The sequence below is a fragment of the Canis lupus genome, chromosome 21 (genome assembly GCF_048164855.1).
Source record: "Canis lupus baileyi chromosome 21, mCanLup2.hap1, whole genome shotgun sequence".
NCBI lineage: Eukaryota > Metazoa > Chordata > Mammalia > Carnivora > Canidae > Canis > Canis lupus.
In genome coordinates this window covers 54,401,383-54,422,427 of record NC_132858.1, presented here as the reverse complement: position 1 = coordinate 54,422,427, position 21,045 = coordinate 54,401,383, and the positions used below count along the sequence as shown (strand labels likewise).

Below are 21,045 nucleotides of genomic sequence, written 5' to 3'. Positions count from 1 at the left end.
TCGATCAAAACGGCAAAGCAATCAATGTAAGGCCCGTTTATGGGGTGAAATGGGTTCCCCCAAATTCCGAGGTTGAAGCCCTAATACTCAGAATGCTCACTGTGGCTGAATTTGGAGGTGGGGGGTCTTTAAAGAGGGGATTAGATTCAAATGAGACGTTAGCGTGGGCCCTGATCTGGTGTAAGGAGAGATCCGGACACAGACACGCAGACAGACGGCCATGGGGAGACACGGGGAGGAGAGAGGCCTCGGGAGGAGCCAGCCCTGCCCACACCTCGAGCGCGGACTTTGGCCTCCGGAGCCATGAGAAAATCAATGTATCTACGCCAAGCAGTCGGTACTATTTTGTTATGGTGGCGCTAGAAAACTAATTCCGACCCAAGATACTGAAACACTACTAACCCGTCATTTCAGCTAAAAGGGACAGACGCGGCCTCATTCTGTAACACTTACTACCAGCCCACCTAGAGGTGGTCCTAGCAGTCCTCTGTGGGGCACCAAGGTCGGTTAAGCACCAGACTCTTGGTTTCGGCTCAGGTCCTGATCCCAGGGTGGTGGGATCGAGCCCCAGGTCCCGCTCTGTGTTGAGCATGGAGTCTGCTTAAGAGCCTCTCCCTCTCCCTCTCCCTCTCCCCACCCCCACTATGCACCCACTCCCGTACTCACTCTCTCTCCCTAACATAAATAAATAAATCGCGAATAGATAAATAAATAAATAAAAGTACTCTGTAGAAGTAGGTAAGTGATTAAGAAGCGATCTGCAGTCACGGGACTTGAGTAGAGGTGATCACCCTCTGTAACAGGCATGGGCCTCGTACAATCTGTTGAAGGCCTAAGAGCAAAGACTGAGGTTTCCCAGAGAAGGGACCAGGCCTCAAGGCTGTAGCAGGCTCCAGCCTGAGTCTGTGGATTGCCCGCCTGCACCACGGACTTCATTCAGACTTGTCAGCCCCTACAATCGCATGAGCTAATTCCTTAAAATAAATCTCTATACATACAATATGTGTTGGGTTTCTCTGAAGGACCCTGACATATACACCCCAATCAGCCGTGACCAGCTCCCAGGACCCCACCGTGATGCCTGCTGTAGGACCCTCTGTGCCCGCATGGGTATGAGGACGCTGCGTGGACAACCTGCCAGCCCCCAGCCTTTCTCCAAACACAGCTTCCACTCGTCAGACTGCAGCCTCACTTTCCAGGGATGCTGGTTTTCTCCCCGTCACCCACATCCCCGTAGGCTTGTGTTAACATCCTGCTGGCTCCCCCTTCCTGCTGCAGAGAACGGGCCCTCCTGGCCACGTAAGGACCCTCTTCGCACCCATACTAAAGGCTGCCCTGCTGCCCGTGCCTCCTGCTACTATCTCCCACACTCCTCCCGGCTCACTCTGTGTGCGCTGCTTGCCCTGCCTTGCATGTCTCCGGAACCCTTGGATGTGTTCAACATGTGGAAACATGTTACTTTCCCCCAAAGCTTCACATTTAATGGGTGCTGGAGTGCCAAAAGTATCACATAAACATGCCAACTTTATTACCTAAATATGACCTTTGAAAGTATTTTCCAAGTGAGATTGCTTCTCAGCCAGGAAAATACACATCCCATAAGCCCTGTTGAGTAGGTCCCGCTGGGACAAGAAAACTATAGTTAGATACGGTAAAAAAAAAAAAAAAAAAAAATCAGAGTAACTCTGGCCTCCAGTGGAATGTATCAAACCCATGGGATGCCTGGGTAGCTCAGTGGTTGAGCGCCTGACTTCGGCCCAGGGCGTGATCCTGGGGTCCTGGGATCGAGTCCTGAGTCAGGCTTCCTGCAGGGAGCCTGCTTCTCCCTCTGCCTGTGTCTCTGCCTCTCCCTCTGTGCCTCTCATGAATAAATAAATAATATCTTAAAAAATAAATTAAAAAAATAAAGTATCAAACCCAAAGCTAACATTGTATTTAATGGTGAAAGATACAAAGACCAGAAACAAGGCACTGGATGCCAGCTTTTGTCTCTTCTACTCCACAGTGCATTGGAAGTTCTAGCTAGAGCAATAGAACAAGAAAACGAAATTAAAAGGCACCCAAATCGGAAAGCAACTAATACGATCTCTGTCCACAGATGACATGATCTTACCCACGGAAGATCCTAGAGACTCCAAAGACACGCACACAGTCTAAAGCTAACAAATAAATGCATTAAAGTTGCGGGATGTAAGATCGGTAACCTAAAATCAGTTGTGCTTCTACACTCTAACAACAAAAAATCTGAAAACGAAAAAAAAATCTGAAAAGGAGATTAAGAAGACTGTTCAAGAATCACAATTAGGAATAAATTGGAGACAAAAGACTTGTGCGCTAATACAGATGGTGCTGTAAGAATATAAAGAAGATATAAGGAAGAAAAGCACCCTGTGTTCAGGGCTTGGCATATTTAATACTGTTCAGATGATGATAATACCCAAAGCAACCTACAGATTCAATGCAATCCCTCATAAACTCCCATTGGTCAATAAAAGCTTTCTAAAATTTACATAGACTCTCACAGGACTCCAAATAACTTTAAAAAAAAAAAGTCTTGAAAAAGAACAAAATTGGAGGACTCACATTGCCCAACTGTAAAACTTACTATAAAACTTAAGGACAGCCATACAGACTAGTGGACTAGAACACAGAGCACATACATAGACCTCATATATAATGATGGGCTGATTTTCAACAAAGGTGCCAGGACCATTCAATGGGGGAAAGGACAGTCTTTTCAATACATGGTTTTGGGAAAATTGGACAGCCACATGCAAAACAATGAGGTTGAACTTTTGACTCATACTATCAATAAACACGAATTCAAATGAATCAAAGACCTAAATATAAGAATTAAAAGTATAAAACTCTTAGAAGAAAACCCAGGGGAAAGTTTTCATGATGCTGGACCTGAAAATGACTTCCACGATAGGATACCAAAGGCACGGGCAACGACGAAAGACAAACTGGACTTCATCAAAATTAAAAACATTTGTGCAAAGGATACAATCGAGGGAGTGAAAAAAACCCACAGAGGAGGACAAAAGAGTTATGAATCATTTATTTGATAAGGGATTAATATCCAGAATACATAAAGAACACCTGCAACTCAACAATAAGAAAACAGACCACCAACTTCAAAAATGGCCAAAGGACTTGACTAGACACTTCTCCAAGGAAGACATGAAAATGACCAATAAACACAAGAAAAGATGCCCCACATCGCTAGTCATTACACGCACACCGAACCACCATAGGATGCCACACAAAATCAAGTGTTGGTGCAGATGGGGAGAAACTGAAACCCTTCTATATGGCTGGTGAGAATGTAAAATGGTGCAGTGTCTGTGGCAAATGGTAATAACTCTTCAAAAAATCAAATAGAGAATTAACATAAGTTCCAGAAATGGTATTTCTAGGCATATACCCTAAAAGAGGTGAAAGCAAGGACTCACATACACCCATGCGCAGTGGCATGCGTACGATAACCAGACTATAAATAACCCAAGTGTCCATCAACAAATGAACAGGTAAGCAGAGTACAGACCTCCATGCCATGGACTATTATGCAGCCTTAAAAAGGAACATCGTTTTGATCCATGCTGCAACACAGGGGACTTTATGCCAAGCGAAGCCAGTCAGTCGTCAAGGCACAAATACTGTAGGATCTCACTTACACGAGGCGCCCAGTATAGAAACAAAAGGCAGAAGATAGCAGGGGCTACGTGGGTACAGAGTTTCTGCTTGGGATGAGGAAAAAGTTCTGGAAATAAGACAGCCTTGACGGTCACACAATCTTGTGAATGTACTGACGTCCACAGAATTGCACACTTACAAAAGGCTAAAACAGTAAATTTTAGGTTTCATGTATTTTTCCCCATTTCTTAAATATCAGAAGGATGGCTATTCAATGAGCTTCCTTTAACAGACTCAACAACTTTCGCTAAATATTTTTAAAGATTTTATTTATTCACTTAGAGAGAGAGAGAGACAGAGAGCGTGCAGGAAGAGGGGCAAAGGGAGAGAGAGGATCCCATGCAGACTCTGCACTGAGCATGGAACCCAACGCAGGGCTTGATCCCACGACCCTGATCATGACCTGGGCCCAAATCAACAGTCAGATGCTCAACTTGACAGGGCCACCCAGGCACCACCACCCCACCCCCACCAAATTGTTTTTTAATACAACCATGAGATCCAGCAGAATTTCTTAGGATGCTCAAACTTGAAGATGGGTAAAGCAATGATCGCAAATTCACTTTTGTACAAAAAAAAAAAAAAATTTTTAACCACCACGTTTCCCGATCACTTACTCTGCCCCTTGGAACCTGCTGATGGCTTGTCCATTTTGGTTTCTCTTGATCAGCAATGCTCTCTCTCAGTTATGTGACTCTGCAGAACCCAAACATCCGGCTGATGGAATGGAGCCCCCGCCACAAGCCCCCCGTAAAACCCACCTTCCTGTCCATATCTGACAGAGTAAGAGCCCTTGTCATTATCTGCTCTCGTGGAAACTCAACCTGATCCTGAGCAAAAACGAACCTCACTTCTAAGTGTCCTACAAGAGGACAGGTTTGAGGACATCCCGTGCCACTTTCCAAAGAGTTCCATATTTAAATCATCAGCGGATGAAATCACATCGAAATGATGTGCTCCATACACTGAAGACAAGCCCACAGGCAGCGAGATGTTTATACCTACCACAATAAAAGGGTGTTCTCATTAACAGCTGCAAAATGACTAAGAAACTGTACCAATAACCACTGTCCTTTTCCTTCCTTCAATTAAAAGGGTTCCTGACAGGGCCATCTCCCTGTGCTGCATTCAGGTGTCTTTTTGATTACAAATTTTCTCCATTGCCAGATGACATTATAAGGAATATATTGGAGTTTGTCCTCCTTTTTTATTTTTTTAATTTTTTTTAAAGATTTTATTTATTTATTCATGAGAGATGCAGAGAGAGGGGCACAGACACAGGCAGAGGGAGAAAAGCAGGCTCCATGCAGGGAGCCCGACGTGGGACTCGATCCCGGATCCCCAGAATCACGCCCTGGGGGTGCTAAAAAAAAAAAAGCTTTTATTTATTTTTAGAAAGTGAGGGACGGGAGTAAGTAAGGATAGAGGTGGAGAGAGAGAGTGAAGCAGAATGCCCAGTGAGCGCGGAGCCCAGTGCAGGGCTGGATCCCATGACCCCGAGATCGTGACCTGAGCTGAAACTAAGAGTCTGTCGCTCAATGGGCTGAGCCACCCAGGGACCCCTGAGTCTGTTCCTTCTAATAAATTCTGAACTTGTAATAAGAATTTAAATAATCTTCACCATGAAGTGCGAACCACCTTCCTTATTAGACTATAGTTCAGAAAACCAGTCCGATCAAAGCCAAAAGTTTGCTGATGATTCAAGAGCCAATGTATTTCTCAACAACGTCAATATTTACACTTCTGGTCCAGCAGCTGAACTTCAACAACGTTGTGTTCTTTTTTGTTGCATGTTTGTTTTTCCATTTTAAGGGCAACTTCTACCCAATTAAAACGATACGACTCTTAAAATTTTAAAACACTGCAGCAAATAATGCTTTTCCTGAGACTCCAAAGACCGGCACACACAGGCCTCTCTTCACGTCACAACCAACTGCAAAGCACGTCTGTGGCAGGCTTCAGCTGCCCTCCCATCGGGATGCCTCTGCACACTGGAAACCTCGACCACGACGCCGACAGGCGCGCTGAAGGACCCTTGCATCTCAGGACACAGCCGGCACCTCACGCCTGGCCGTGTTGCCAGCGTTCACGCTTCCTCTTCTGTGCCGTTTTCCTTACTAAACACGCGTGACCTGCTAACTTGATGCCCGGCACGACGACGATGGGAGGCCACCCACGATCTGAAAACAGGGCCGGGCTCAGGTTTGGACTTACAGCCCCTAAGTGCACTGGCTTCCTCCGCACGCCCGCCCGCCAGGATGGAGACTGCGCCCACGGCCCTGCCCCCTCTGCCCCTGCCTCTCCCCACCCGCACCCCTCTCCTGGCTTAGGGCAGCAGCCCGCTTAGACATTCCCTGGCAAACACCTGAGCTCCCGTGCGCGTCACCTCCTCTGACCTCTACTCTTAGAAAAACACGACTCCTCCGCTTAACGCGACCACCCATCTCCAGGACCCCTGAGGTCACCCACCACGCAAGGTGGACTCTGTCCCTTCTTACTTGGCCACAGATCCAACATGTGCATTTAATACTGCGGGAAAACCCAGTACGTCTCCTCAGGGAGCCACGTACTGTCCAGCACGTCTGCTTCCTGCTCCCTCCTCACTGCCCCCCTCTCAGGACACTCGGATGACGGCCAGCTTCTGACACCCGGCGGAGGAAGTGCGCTAGCTCACAGCCAGCACCTGACATCAATCCTATTGCACTTGTTAGCAAATGCCTTGTTGTCCGGCCAGGACAGCACACAGTGGGGACTCCAGAAGGCTCTGCACGCTCGCGGGGCGAACTAGCATAACTTCCCGGTGGACAGGCTACATAGTAACACTGAATTTAAAAATAAAATCAAGCAAAAGCTGCAAGTTTTAAAAATCAATCACCGAGGGATTTTTTAAAAAGGAAGCTATACCTTCCATAAAAGCCAGGGACCCACTGTTTTACCAGGAATGATGCATCTGACCGACGTTTGTGGACATATTAAGACAATCACTCGCGGAGCTGAAAACAGACTATTCGCATTCTAAATCATACGAAAAGCCTAAAAAGAAACGAATACTACTTCAAACGTCAATGGGAAAAGAGAAACTGGGCGATGAAGACAGCATTCAAGACAGAGGCAATTTATTCTGAAGATGGAGGACGTGTAGCGATAAATGTCAACTATCTGATTCCCTTCTTTCCAAACTAATATTCAAAACATTTTAATATTAAAAAAAAATACTCAAAGCACACCAGAATAGAAATGCTTTAGAAAGAGAGCCAAGAAGGGAGGGACAGAGACAGAGCGGGCACAGACACAAGAATAGGACAAAAGTCAAGCGCGGTGACAAGCATGGGGACAGGGCTGTGAAGCGAAGGCCCAGGCAAGATGCTCGTGCCAAAAGCAGAGCACACGGACCACGTGTGGTTAACGCCCAGGGTCCGGCCTTTACCCTCCGCACAACAAAACATCTGCAGGCAGGGATCTCACGCTAAATGAACGGACGTTATGCTTTGAGAAGAGACTTACATTAAAAACAAGAACTCTAAATAAATAAATAAATAAATAAATAAATAAATAAATAAATAAAATAAAATAAAATAAAATAAAAAATAAAACAAAAAATAATAACTCCATATACAAAACAAAAGCAAAGGAATACAGTGTTTATTAATCATAAGGTAATTTTGTATAGATGGTAAAAAAAAAAGAAATGAATTTGGAGACTTCAATGGAATCAGAACTTTTATCACAAATATATGCCAAAATCAAAATAATCTTAAAAAAAAAATCCTTGGGCAGCCCAGGTGGCTCAGCGGTTTAGTGCAGCCTTCAGCCGAGGGCGTGGTCCTGGAGACCCAGGGATCGAGCCCCACGTCGGGCTCCCTACATGGAGTCTCTGCCTGTGTCTCTGCCTCTCTCTCTCTCTGTCTCTCATGAATAAATACATAAAATCTTAAAAAAATAATAAAATAAAAAATCGTTACGATAGAAAATACTGGGGAGAAAACAGACTGCAACCCACACTCCTTCCACCTTCACCCCTACAGAAAGCAAGCCATGAACTTGGATGTTCTTGCATCTGATTATTTCAACTTGTCAAGACAAGAAAATAAAGAAGATGATTCCCAAGTGCTCACGTAGACCGGGCAGCAGGCTAGGTAGGGATGTGTGTGTGCAAATGCACACATGCACCCTCCTCACACTAGTATCATTCCTGCTGTTGACATGAGTAAAATCAAGTTCAGTGGGCAAGGTCCTGGGGCCAGAGATGGGAAGGTGACAGAGGTGACAAGGATGTGATGGAGGATGTGATGGAGCTCAGTCCAGAAGTCTACGCTCTTAACCAGAACCCCGAAGTCCTCTGCTTTTCAACTTAGGGTCCCTGGATGGACAGCACAGGTGTCACCTGGAAACCTGCACACATACGGGTGCTCCAGCCCAGATGCTGACCCCCTAAATCAGAAAGTGGGGGTGGCCCCCAGGCACCCTGCATCCGAGATCTAGCACCAACCGGCCGGGGCACTTGAGGCGCCTGTGCTGCACCCCAGACCAGCAAAAATAAAATCTTGGGCACACGAGCATTGTTTTAAGCTCCCTGGTGTCCTTCAAGCTGAGAACCACTGCCCTCATCTCTTTTCTTTACATGATTAATCCTTTTTTATGATGTTCGCAAGGGGGGAAATTGGGGAGAAAATTGCAATGAAGTTTCGAGGAGTCGCATCTCACTTTCTGGAAGCCGGAGGAGGGAACCTCCCACAACTGTGTGAAGTAACCAATATAATCAGTTCCTCAAAATGCCACAGCTGGATCCTAAGGGCCAGCTTCCCAGCGGGAGGCTGCACCTGGTACGTTCTCTGCCGTTTACAAATCTACAAATTTCCTACACAAATAGCAAGAATCTGTCCTAGAACACGGATGGGTGGAAAATGGAGGAGGGAGGCAGGCCAAAGAGCTATCCCAACTGCCTGCAGCGGAGAATAACTTCAAACCTCAGGGTTTTAGGGACAGGGTCTGGACTTGACCCTCTGCAGGAGAATGACCTTTGACTTTATACTCCCAGTCTTCGGTAACAGACCTGTTTGGAATATTCTATTCAAGTATCCACAGCGCCTTACGTCTAAGTGCTCCGGTCAGCCTCCTGCCAACACGAGCGACATCTCCAGAGGACCCTCGCTGAAGGCCACACTCCTCACTTAGGTGCTTTGCGAGGAGCATCGAATCCTCAAACGATCCACATGGAGACACGGTAACTGTCCCCCCAGACAGGCCCCCTGCCTCTGCTCGCCCCGCAGACCAAGCGTGAGGTCAGTCCCCGGGCTCCGCTCTGCGCCAACCCAGAGCCCGGGTCCTGAGCTCGGATGCACGGTCCCCGGGAACGGGGTTCAGTCCCCGCAAGGAGAGGAGCGATGCTGGACACGGATCTTCAGTTTCCAGCTGCGTGAGCCCCGGGGTCTGGGCGTCGCGCCTCCGCTCCTGCCCCAGTGGATGCACAGGTGTGCGGTCATGTGCTAAGTGCAGGACGGGGCTGCTAACCCAGTGGGACGACGGGCAGAGGGGCCTCCCAGCCTCCATCGCAAACCCACCGCCCGGGGAAACCACAGCGGCCCTTGGGTCACAGAGACCGAGGGGCTCTGTGAGGACACCACACGCCACCCTTCCATGCCCGCCTTCCCAGAAGTGACGGGTGGGACACCCTCCGCGGTGGGTGAACACAAGCAGATGACGAGAGCAAAGGTCCATCTGCGCAGAGCCCCAGACAGCTCCGAAACCCGTGAGGAGACAGTCGCACCTCACACAGGAGGACACAGGCGCTGAGATGATGGATGGGTGACCGGTCAGGGCTGCACGGTAAACGCGGGACCTCGCCAAGAAGAGGTCAGGTGCTCCTGCAGAGAAGGGCATCCCACCTGGCGTGACTGGGGGACAGCACGGAGAAGAAAGCCACTGTAATCGTAAGCTGGATTAGGGGCCCCTGGGTGGCTCAGGGGTGGAGCGTCTGCCTCGGGCTCAGGTCATGATCCTGGGGTCCCGGGATCAAGTCCTGCTTCTCCCTCTGCCTTCACGGGCGAATGGGTGGCGTCAACACCACTGAAACCCCTCGGATTTGCCTTGACTGCCTGCAAATCCGGTTCTGTAATCGTCGGGAAAGTGACTCGGATCTTGTCAGAAAAATTAAGCAAGGTCTGCAAAATTGTGCTCGGATTTAGACACTTTACAGAACAGACACAGACACAAGTCCTTCTGACCAACACCTCAAAGCGTGGCCCTTATTTGTACGACGAAGCTCACGTCACTGACGGGGACCTTGCAGCTAAAGAGAGCTCGGGAATCTGCAGCAGGAGACCTCTAGGGAAGCATGACGTACTGAGGATGGGCGGCCCCGGACCCGCGTCATCTCAGTCCGTCGGGGACCTCGCAAAAGGCCCACAGCCTCCTCCCTTCCCTGTCAGCCCCCAGGTCCAGGGCCGAAGCTGTAAGAACGCTGGTCCCCGGGGCTCTGGAGGAGGGGTGTGGGTTCCCTGACCCCGGCAGCCCCACGGGGGTGACGTGGTGCTACTAACCCGGCTAACCCGCACACAGGCTGCTTCCTGCAGGTCGTTACGACTGCAGACCCGCCACTGGCGAGTGACGCCCAGGACACTTGGGGGGGGGGGGCGCTTATTTCTCACGAAAAATGCTTTGGAGCTGTTAAGTTTCTTTTTTTTTTTTTAAGATTTTATTTATTCATAAGAGACACACAGAGAGAGAGGCAGAGACACAGGCAGAGGGAGAAGCAGGCTCCATGCAGGAGTCCGATGCGGGACTCGATCCCAGGACCTTGGGATCACACCCTGAGCCGAAGGCAGATGGAGCTGTTACGTTTTGTGCCAAATGCGGGAATTCTGTATTTGAAAACTGAGTATGATCACCGGGTTTAAGTCTCAAAAGCATTAAGGCTGCTCTGCCTTCCAGAGCTTTCCCAGGATTGCCGGTGAAATCGGCAAAGTAAACCCGTCTCCTGGGTGCTCTCGCATCAGATGCGCATGGGCTCCAGGTCAGGAGAGTGAGCCCTGCTTCCGCTCGCTCCCAGGGGCGAAGCTCAGTCCTGCGGCACGTGTCAGAGAAGGGCCCGGAACCTCGCCTACGACGCCACCGCTCACGGCGCTGGGATGGCGAGCTGCATCCGCGGCCTGCATCCTGGGTTCGGATGTTTCTGACAGTTCCAATCCACATAAATGTCATAAATAAGTCAAATGTCAAAAAATGTCATAAACAGACACCCCACAGGGCCACCAGGGCTGGGAGGCTAGCAGGTTCGTAGAAGCATCAAATTTGGATCTCTCTCTCTTCAGGCTCCACATCCAGCATGGAGCCCGACGTGGGACTTGAACTCACGACCCCGAGGTCAAGTCCTGAGCTGAGATGAAGGCTCCGATGCTTAACTACCTGAGCCACCCAGGCCCCCGACACAGTTTTGGCTCAGGAGGCTCTGACAACGTCTCAAAACCACCCAAACACCTTCACTTTAGCTACATCAGCTTGAACTGAAACTAAGTCTTTTCTGATGAATAATCACGACGTTCAGTCCTGGGTAGGACTTACATCCCTCACCACTGAGGGAAAGAGGCCGACCCCTCTGGGGGAGGAGGTGACAAGCTCTGCGGAGAATCAGTCTTCTTTTTTTCTCTCTTTTTTTTTGGGGGGGGGTCCTGGCACACAAGAGGGGAGGGGCAGAGGAAAGGGAGAGAGGGGATCTCAAGCTGGCTCCACGCCCAGAGCACAGCCCCACATGGGGCCCGACCTCACAACCCTGAGCCCAAATCAAGAGCCACCCAGGCGCCCAGGTGCCCCGAGGCCGTGCCTTTTCTCATATTCTGAGGACCAGGATTCCAAAGAAGAGAGGCGGGCACCTGGTTAGGTCACAAGACAACCACGACCGGGCCCCAGGAACCACAGACACCCAGTTCTTCGGATGCTGAATGGGGCGACTGCGGCCACCAAAAGCAGCCTGCAGGGCCCGCCCTGTCTCCCCACACCTGAAAAACCCAAACCCCTGGATGGGGGTGACACGGGGTACCTGTCCCCCGCTGGGTCGGGGGGAGACAGGGCCACCTAAGTTAAAGGCCTGGCCTGCCTGACACGGGGTGAGGTCACGACCTACGTGCTCCGGACCCTCAACATTCGGGCTTTAGGCAACAGGTCTGCATGGCAGGGATGGGGGCTTGGGGACTAGAGCCCTCAGGGGAGGGAAGCTGGTCCTCTAACAACACGGGGACATCCGCTCGGCCACAGACTCCGCGGGACAACAGCTCCGGTCTCACGGACAGGGAGAGGCCACCCCTCAAAAAAAAGGGAAAAAAGCTACTAAGGCATTTCTTTCCAGACCATCATGGAAGTCCTGACTGATTTTTGGAAGATGCATAACTTCAAAATGCCTATTTTTTAGGAACTTTTGCTTCCTCCGTGAAAGAACGTCAAAATGGTTCTCTACCAACTAGATGATGCCAAAACCCTCCCGACTCCAAAGTTCTGGAAGTTTACAAACATGATAATCCCATGAGACTCAGATTTCCATGCACGTGTAATTGTAACACACAATTGAATTTGAATTTCTTCTGCATAAAAAAGAGACCGATGGGTATCCACGCGGGCCACGCTCGTCCGACACTATCAGGGGCCCAGTAAGTAACCACCGGGAGCTTTTCGATTTGCAGAGTGTGTCATTTGGGGAACACTTGTCCCTCAGGGTTCTAAAAGCTGCAGTAACTCCGGAAGCGATGCGTCCGGGTGGACCAGCCCCGTGGGTCACCCCCCGCCCTGCCGTCCGCCCCCCGGATCCTCAGACACCGAGTCGCCCATCAGGAGAAGCTGTGGCAGGACTGGAGCGCCACCGTCCTCCGTGCCCCCCCGCCCATCCCGGCCCAAGCCCTGCGGCCTCTGAGAGCGGGAGCCGTCGAGCAGCGAGCACCCCCGTGACGTCTCTCCATCCTCCTTCACTGAGGCTGCAACTCCAGGGGGACGGACCCTCCTCTCCCTCGGGAGGTTCTGGAGCATCCCGCCAGCCCGGCTGCCCCCGCCTGCAGCGTCCCAGGCACCCGGCCTCCGACAGGCCAGACGGAAATGTGCTGAGGACGGCTGGAGCCCGCAGCCTGCGGATCCCGGGCAGGAGCACGCGGGAGCCCGGCGTGGGGAAGGGGCTGCCTCTGCGACCCCGGGCTGAGCCCCGCAGCAGGACGCCCTCTGCACGACTCCCGACACGGCCACAGGCTGCCTCGTGGCAGGTGCGCTCATGGGGCAAAGCTGCTCCGAGGCTCCATGGGCTTCCATGTGGGGGAAGGACCGAGGACCAAGGGTGACCTGGGTGTCCTCGCTGCCTCTCGCCTCTCTGCACCTGAGCAGGTGCACACGTGAAGGCCTCCAGGGTCCTCCTTCCAGGCTTCCGTCTGAGCGCCACCCTGTTGAACGCTTCTGTTGGAAGAAGATCCCCGGCTGCAAACCCGGGGACCCTGCCAAGCCTCACTGGGGCTGAGGCATCTGGAAGAGGTCAGCATGCAGCCCTGAGGCTCAAGAGCCAACAGCGGGGAAACCCGGCGCCACGCTCACCCCTAGCTCGGCTACGACGGCCGCCCAGCGTCCCGGCGGTCCAGCCAGGCCCCGAGCCGACGCCGGAAGCACCAGGTCTTTCTGTCACTGAGACGCACGAGCCCCAGCCTCCGGACGCGGCCCATGGACAGGAGGACAGGCAGGAGCCAGCCTGGATGACTAGCCACGCGGCCCCGGGAGCAGCCACTGCCGACCGCAGGGACGGGCCTTCCAGATGCATCTCGGCTGCCTGAGGACAAGGCACCTGCGCTCCGGGCGCCACCTTCAGCCCGCGGAGACACGGGCAAGGTAGGTAAGGCAAGGGCACCCCCAGTGGGCGGCCGCCCCGCGGACCAGATGACAGGAATGAACCCCGCCATCCCCACACTGCCCGCGCGACTCTCCCGGGGCCCCCGGCTGCAGCCCTGCCCTGCGCAGCCCCGGGCGGCCAACCCACTCTCCAGCCTGCCGTGGCGACACAACAGGCCCCGCAAACACTGTCTGTCTGCAGGCGGGGGGTAAGCCGATGGGGACGGGGACCGGGATGCAGCCACCCAGGGACAGCGCTTGGCGACGGAGAGGAGAAGCCTCCGCTGCACGCCCCGCCACAGATGCATCTCAGAACTATCACGGGGGTGGAAAGAGGCCAAATGAAGTTAGTTCCTTTATGCAACAATGAGAAAATGCAAACTTGGGACGGCTTGGGGGGAGGGTGGGGGCTCAGCGGTTGAATGTCTGCCTTCAGCCCAGGGCATGATCCTGGGGTCCCAGGATCGAGTCCCACATCGGGCTCCCTGCATGGAGCCTGCTTCTCCCTCTGCCTGGGTCTCTGCCTCTCTCTCTCTCTCTGGTCTCTCTTGGATAAATAAAATCTTCTAAAAAAAAATTTTAAAAAAGCGAACTCATCTGGAGAGACCGAAAAACAGATCGGGGAGAGGATGGGAGGGAAGGCTGGCAAAGAGGACACCCGTCGCCCCGACCGCGGTGAAGGCTTCATTCACGGGCCTATAGTCACATCGAGACTCGTCACACTATACGTTTGAGGCACAGGCAGCTCTACTGCACTTCAATTATACTTTTTTTTCTTTTTTTTAACGAGCCAACACTCTGGGGGAGAAGGGGCTATCTGGGGATTCGGGGGTGGCCAGGAGCAAGCCCAGTCTTGTCTCTTGTTCCGTGCGGTAGCACACACCGTGCCTTCACCTGGGCCCCGGGATGGGAACAGAGGGGTTCCTGTAAGCCTGCAGACACTTCAGGCATCGATCGATACGTCCCGTGAGCTTCTGTCCAGACAGCTGACGTAGCGGACACCGCCGACCCAGACACCGAGCTCACGCCGGAGCGAAGCTGACCTGGCACGAGTAACGTCTCTATGAGCACGTGACGGCCTCCCTGAGCTCAGGAGCATCAGCTCTACGCTTTGGGGCCCGTGTGAGCAGCAACCTTACTAGAGAAAAGACCGAAGTGTTGCACCAGGGACACTGCAAAAAAGGACACGTGTTTAGGGTCGGAGCTGCAACAGGGAAGCACAGCTCCGCCCAGTCCTCGTCTGGGAGCGTGCGTGTCGGGCAGTGGACATGGTGGGACCCAAGTGACCAGCAAAGTGCCGTGACACTGACTCAGGGTCACAAACTTGTGTCAGTGGCAGGCGAACTCACGAACAGGTGATCACTGAATAACGTGGAGAAACCCACGTTCCCTACACCTGGGCGTCTGCATCCGCAAAAGGGGGACAAGCTGTATCTGCCCCCGAGGACGGGCGTCGTGAAGAGCAATCGCGTCCGTGCACAGAGTCAGCAGAGACCGGGCAGCCGGAGCACGACACGCCTGGTGATCCGTGCGTCCACCGCTCATGTCCCCACCGTCGGGCCTCATGGTCCCCGCAGCACACACTCCCTGTGCCATCTCCCTCCCCACCTGCTCCTACATCCAAGGACAGGGCCGGTACCGCTCCACTACAAGCCGAGAGCTGTCGAGGTGCCGCGAGTTCACGCCCCGTCCGAGGCAGCGGGGCCGGGACCCCCGAGACTCCACGTGAGCTCCGCATTGGCCACGTTCCCCCGCGGGCGTGCTTTGTCCAAGCTAACGCTGCTCAGAACCACGGGGTGTCAACACACGACGCCTGCTTCCGTGCACGTAAGCGCTCCAGTCCCCGAAGCTCTCACAGCCCATATGTACCTGACATTTTAATGGGTTCGCAGGTCTCCCGGGAAACCCTGGTCTTGCAGATGCGCTGCGCTCCGCCTACATTGGGGCACCGGGGCTCCCCGAGTACCAGTCAGATGCTGCCCGGCCCGAATGGTGCAGCAGCAGAGAAGGGGCGCCGGGGGTTCTGGAGCAGAGAACAGCGGCGCAGCTAAAGCCACAGCGTGCAACAGGGGACTGACCGGGTGTCACCCACCTAACGCTCAGACCCCAAATTCTCCCAATGGACTCCGGCGCGGAGGATCTTTAAGCCACCCGCCTCCCTTGACACACACACACCGAGCTTCCATCGAGGTCGACTGGATTCTGACGAGCATCTGCACCCTGTGACTGCACCTCGTAAGGAGCCCATAATCAACCTCTAGCCCTTGTCCTAAAACTCAACCACCAGGATGCCTGGGGGGCTCAGCGGTGAGCGCCTGCCTTCGGCCTAGGGTGTGAGCCCGGGGTTCTGGGATCGAGTCCCGCATCGGGCTCCCTGCACGGAGCCTGCTTCTCCCCCTGCCTGTGTCTCTGCCTCTCTCTCTCTGTATCTCATGAATTAAAAAAAAAAAAAAAAAAAAAATCTTAAAAAAAAAAACAAAAAAACTCAACCACCCTGCATGAATAAAAGATTATGGACACAGAGGCGCCTGGGGGGCTCAGTCGGTTACATGTCTGACTCCTGATTTCAGCTCAGGTCGTGATCCCAGAGTCCTGGGATCCAGTCCTGCATCGGGCTCCCTGCTCAGCGGGGCGTTTGCGTCTCCCTCTGCCTCTGCCCCTCCCGACTCACGTCCTCGCTCTCTCTCAAATACATAAATGAATCTTAAAAAACAAAGATTGTGGACAGAAAGGTCCAAGAGCCAATGTGGAGACTTCCAGTCCCATGCAAGGTGGACATGACACGACAAGGGGCAGAGGAAGAGTCCGAGGGGTAGAGAGAAAACGTGTACCTTTTGAGTCTGGAACGGGACGTGTAAAATGTCATTCGGCATCTAACACGAGGGTGACGCTCGGAAAGGTCTGGGGCATAAACCCAGTTCTTCAAGGGATTAAGACCCTCCTGTTCTGCATCGTATAGTCAAGGGTCACGGAAGGAGGCAAACTGGGATAAAAGCCCAGCACCTTGTCCCGAGGGCCGTGGACCCCAATTCCTCGGCCCTGGGTCCCATCTGTAAGGGCTAAACCCAGGTGTTCCCAAGACGAAGCCCTAACCCCAGAGCCTCAGAAGGTTCTGGATTCGGAAAAAGGATCTTTAAAGGGGAGATTAAGGTCAAATGAGGTCATAGGAGGGCCTTCATCCAAGAGGACTCGTGTCCTTCTAAGGAAGAGAGATTAGGACACGGACGCGCGGAAGGAAGACCACACCAGGACAGGAGAAGGTGGCCGGCTCGCCACACGCCAACGGGACAGGCTTTCGAAGGACCAACCGCTGACACCTGACGGACGTGGGTTCTGGCCTCCAGAGCCGTGCCAACACACACGCCCGTTGTTCAAGCCGCCCTTGGGGCCTTAGTCACGCAGCCCCAGCTTCTATGGCCCCCACTGCCCTCCCTGGGGGCAAAGGCTCTTGCAGGTGCATCGGGTGGACACCTGCTGCAGGCTCAGGTCCCCCACTAATCTCAGGCCCACGGCGAGCATGATAAGAACCCCACACCCCAGCAGCCAGGACAAAGGAGAAGGGGAGGAGGTGCCAACACCTGCCCCAGACCTTCCTTATTTACGGGCACCCCGATATCAGCACAAAGGCGGGGCACACTGGCACAAGCGCTGCTGGCAAACAAAGGCCGAGTCAAGCACCAACCCCCCTGGCGTCCTGGACCGTTACCAGATGGCGCAGCTGCCAGCTTCCAGGGGCTCCTCTGCACCTCTCCGAACAACCCGGAGGTATCATCACCCCCCGAACGGGACACCAAGGGGCCTGCGGAGGGAGAGGCCCATACAATAGGCACGAGGGTAGTCTGCAGAGCCCGACGAGGCCCAGCGAGCCCGTGCCTCGGGCCACCCACCTGGGCTCAGGGAGCAAAGGGGAGCAGGGGGCCCGGAGAGGCAGGTGCACAGACTCCCTGCAGAGACACCAGAATAAAGGACCCATTGTCATGCCCCTGGCGGGACGCATGCACTTCGTGACAGTTAACAGGATTCTCCTACTAAGGGTGAATCCTACCAACTGGAAAAAAACAACAGACCTTACCTGTCAGGGGCTGTGCCCGGGCTCTGTGGGTTGGGCAGCTGCCTTGGCTCGACCAAGAGGACCCGGGTGAGAACCAGCTGCCAGTCACGGTCACGGGGCCCCCGCTCCCCTCGGCTCCGGGCTCCGGCTCAGCATGGTGCTCGGCTCCAAAGCTGAAAGTCAAAGAGGCCGTCACTGCTCGCGTTGAACCCGTGCAAACGTGCATTTTCCACTCTGCACCCAAGACTAAAATGTTTCAAACCAGACACGTGGAGTGGGTATTTTTTGTTTGTTTTTTTTTTTGTTTTTTTTTCCAAAGATACTTAATATAAAAAATTCTTCAAAGAGCAGAAGGAGAAAGAAATCGAGGAGGAGACTTCTAGTTGCCATGTCAACTGACCGCAGAGACCATCGGGGCAAGGGAGGCAGCTCGGGGGCCCCGGCCTCACTCTGCAGGCTTCCCGCCCCACCCCACCCCACCCCCCCCAGCATGTGAGCCCCTGGGGCAGGCAGGGCACGGGATGCGCAGACCTGGCCCCTCCTGCAAGGCCAAGTTTGCCTGGAACTCATGCCAGGAGTCTGGATCAAAGCCCGCATCCTTCCCAGGCCCTCGGAGATTACAACCCTCCCCCCAGCCCTAGGACGCGTCCGTCTCAGCCCAGGTACCCACCCCTGGGGCAGGAAGGCTCCGATGAGTGCTGCACCCACACCGTGCAGGTGGGGCGGCAGCAGGTGGACCTGCCCTTGGAACCTGGCCCCTCGCTTTGATTCCTTCACGCGACTCATCTCTCTGGAGGGATGAGCAGGACCGTGCCAGCCTCAAGGACAGTGCGAGGACCGAGACCAGCCCCGGCCCGGCTGGAGGGGAGTTTTTCATCACCTGGGCATCCCTGACCCCGGCTCCCACCGCTCCGAGGGCTGTAACACACCACGGCCTGCTGCCACCGACTCTCCATGGGTCACACGAGACGCACCCTGGGGGCTTGGAGGGGAGACAGCGCAGGGCAAGGGCGCAGCCCTGAGAGTCGGCATCGTGCCTCCACCTCTGCGTGTGGGCCGCTCTACTGCCTGCGACGGGGGCAGATCCCCAAACTAACCTTTCCTGGCCCCTCAACGGTGCAAATAAAACCTGCCCTGCCCCTGACCTGCTAGGGAAGAAGTCGTGGACCTGGAACTTACTAGAAAACCCCCACCGAGCGAGCACACGGGCGAGGGACGGGGCCTGGTATCTCCCGACACCACCCGTGTCTACAGGGTGAGTCCTGAGCCTCAGAGTCCCCGGTGCCACAATCAACATGACGGTGGCATCTCCATCCGGGGTTGTTACAAGGGAGGAATGAGCTCATGCCTATAAAGGACCCATGCACCAGTAAACGTGAGATAAATACTAGGTACCACTACCTACGATGCGTCCGGCGGGTCCCCGCTATCGGCTGCTAAGCACATGAGCCGTCTGCAAGCAGTAAAGCCTGCTGGCAGTCACAAGGGACACCGACCTTCGGATGCAGGACACGCAACTACGTGCCTGCCCGCACTGAATATCGCCTGTCGATGCAAAGGGCACTTGCTCTCACCCCCTCGAGGAGTTTGCAAACTGAAAGGATTAGAGCAATTATGTCAAGTGAAACGTCTCTAAGTTATAGCAGCTAAGTTAACCAAAAATTTTTTTAAAAAGGGAGGCGAGGAGAGAGGATTGGTCAATTATCAGGGTCTTGGAAATGACTGTAGGCCAGGATGTGGGGACGTGGGCTTGGGTCACGTAACCCGCCTGCCCCCCAGATCCTGAGCATTTCCCATCTTTTCCAGGGAAATTCCTCCTCCCCTGGATGCAGGCTCCAGCGCCTCACTATGACTCCCAAATGCATCTTTCACGCAAACGCCTCTGACTCTGCAACACGTGCTCGGGGAGGTTTGCCTTTCGTGACGGCAACACAGATTAATCTGTAACTGAAGAAAAATGACATGCAGTGGCTCGTCAAGCTCGCCACCACATCAACCTTTGTTTGTTTTTGGAGATTTTTTTTTTTTTGGTCTATTTTTAAGAAAGTGGATTTTGAACTTTCTAGCAGACGGGACACACTCAGGATGATTTCTGAACATGAACAGGCAGCGCTACCGAGAGGTACGTCCTCACCAGCAGCAGGACCAAGCCGGAGGCAGAGAACGTGCCATCACCGAGCCTCCGGGGGCCGCACGCGATGGCTCGCCCACGGCCACGGCCACGACTGCCAGCACCAGCGGGCTCGCGCTGCCCGCACCGGCCGGGCCTTCAGGCCCCACAGGCCCCACAGGCCTCACAAGCCCCCAGGACTCCGCACCTTCGCCCATCGCGACCGCGCATCTCCTACAGGTTCCCAGACACAACGTGAACCTGAAATCCTACGTACGTGAGCTCGGGCAGAAAACAAACGTCGTCACTTACTTCCAAAGCAACAAAGGTCCCCCTGATTCCTATTTAGTATCTGTGATATCGCCTAAAAATTCCACAGGGAGTATTAACCTTCCCTTCGGTGTAGCCTTCCCACACGAAATACTCAGAGTAGCCGACGGGAACTGTGTAGACACTCCATGAATCCCAGCTTGCAGGACCAGGAAGTCCAGGGTGTGCAACCACACGGCTCGGGAATAAAGTGCAGGCCTTTGTCGAAGGGGACAGAAGGCCCTTAATTTAAAAAAATTAGATTCAATATCAAACTGTTGTCGGAGTCCACCTGGGACAGCGACTTGAGAAACACAAATTGAGAAACAGCGACCCCGTGGCCCATCCGCCGGCGGACACTCAGGGACCCCGCAGGATGGCCCGATGGCCCAGGACAGAGGACCCCACCCCCACTGGCCTCCAAACAGAGACCAACAAAAGGGGCTCAGGATGTACGAATGGGCCCAGAACGCGGCTCCTGACCCCACGGTCACCAGAACCAACGATCCTACCAGCTCACCCCGTGGGCTCCCGGAGGCCCACAGGCTGCTCGGAGGTGCCGACCCGGACCCCCAGCCGAGACCTCCCTGGACATGGCCCGAGACAGAGGCAGGACACTTCTCACTGCAGCTGCAGGCAGCAGAACAGGGAGGGGCAGGGTCAGCGCCCGCACGCGCCCGGGGACTGGGGACCGAGTGCAGGACGGGCAAGCAGCGGACATGCACCCGTGCAAATGCGTGCGTCGGTTCAGTCCCGAGACCAGCAGGGCAGCCCTGATAAGCCACAGAACGCCACCCCTACCCGGGGTTAATGGGAACCTGCTAAAGTTCCCAAGTGGGAAGATGAAACATCATGAAGATTTTGATGCTCTTCGAAGTAATCGGTTTAGACATGAAAATTAGTTTTGCAAATGAGGCGCTGTCATCAATCTAACTGCACTAAAACTCATAAGACCCGTCGTGAGAGTGGCGATTGCGGCGCATTAAGGGAGCATGACCCTCACCTCCTCGTAAAGTATAAAGGAAAACAG

General features: G+C 53.7%; 1 protein-coding gene across 2 annotated transcripts in view; it reads right to left on the bottom strand.

The window, feature by feature from the left end:
* GRB10 (growth factor receptor bound protein 10) overlaps window positions 1–21,045 on the bottom strand; it is a 157,021-nt gene that overhangs the window by 105,707 nt on the left and 30,269 nt on the right. For both annotated transcript variants that reach the window (XM_072791706.1, XM_072791707.1), the window contains exon 2: window positions 17,618–17,769. The gene's annotated coding sequence lies outside the window, so the exon portion shown is untranslated. The remainder of the gene's footprint in view (window positions 1–17,617; window positions 17,770–21,045) is intronic.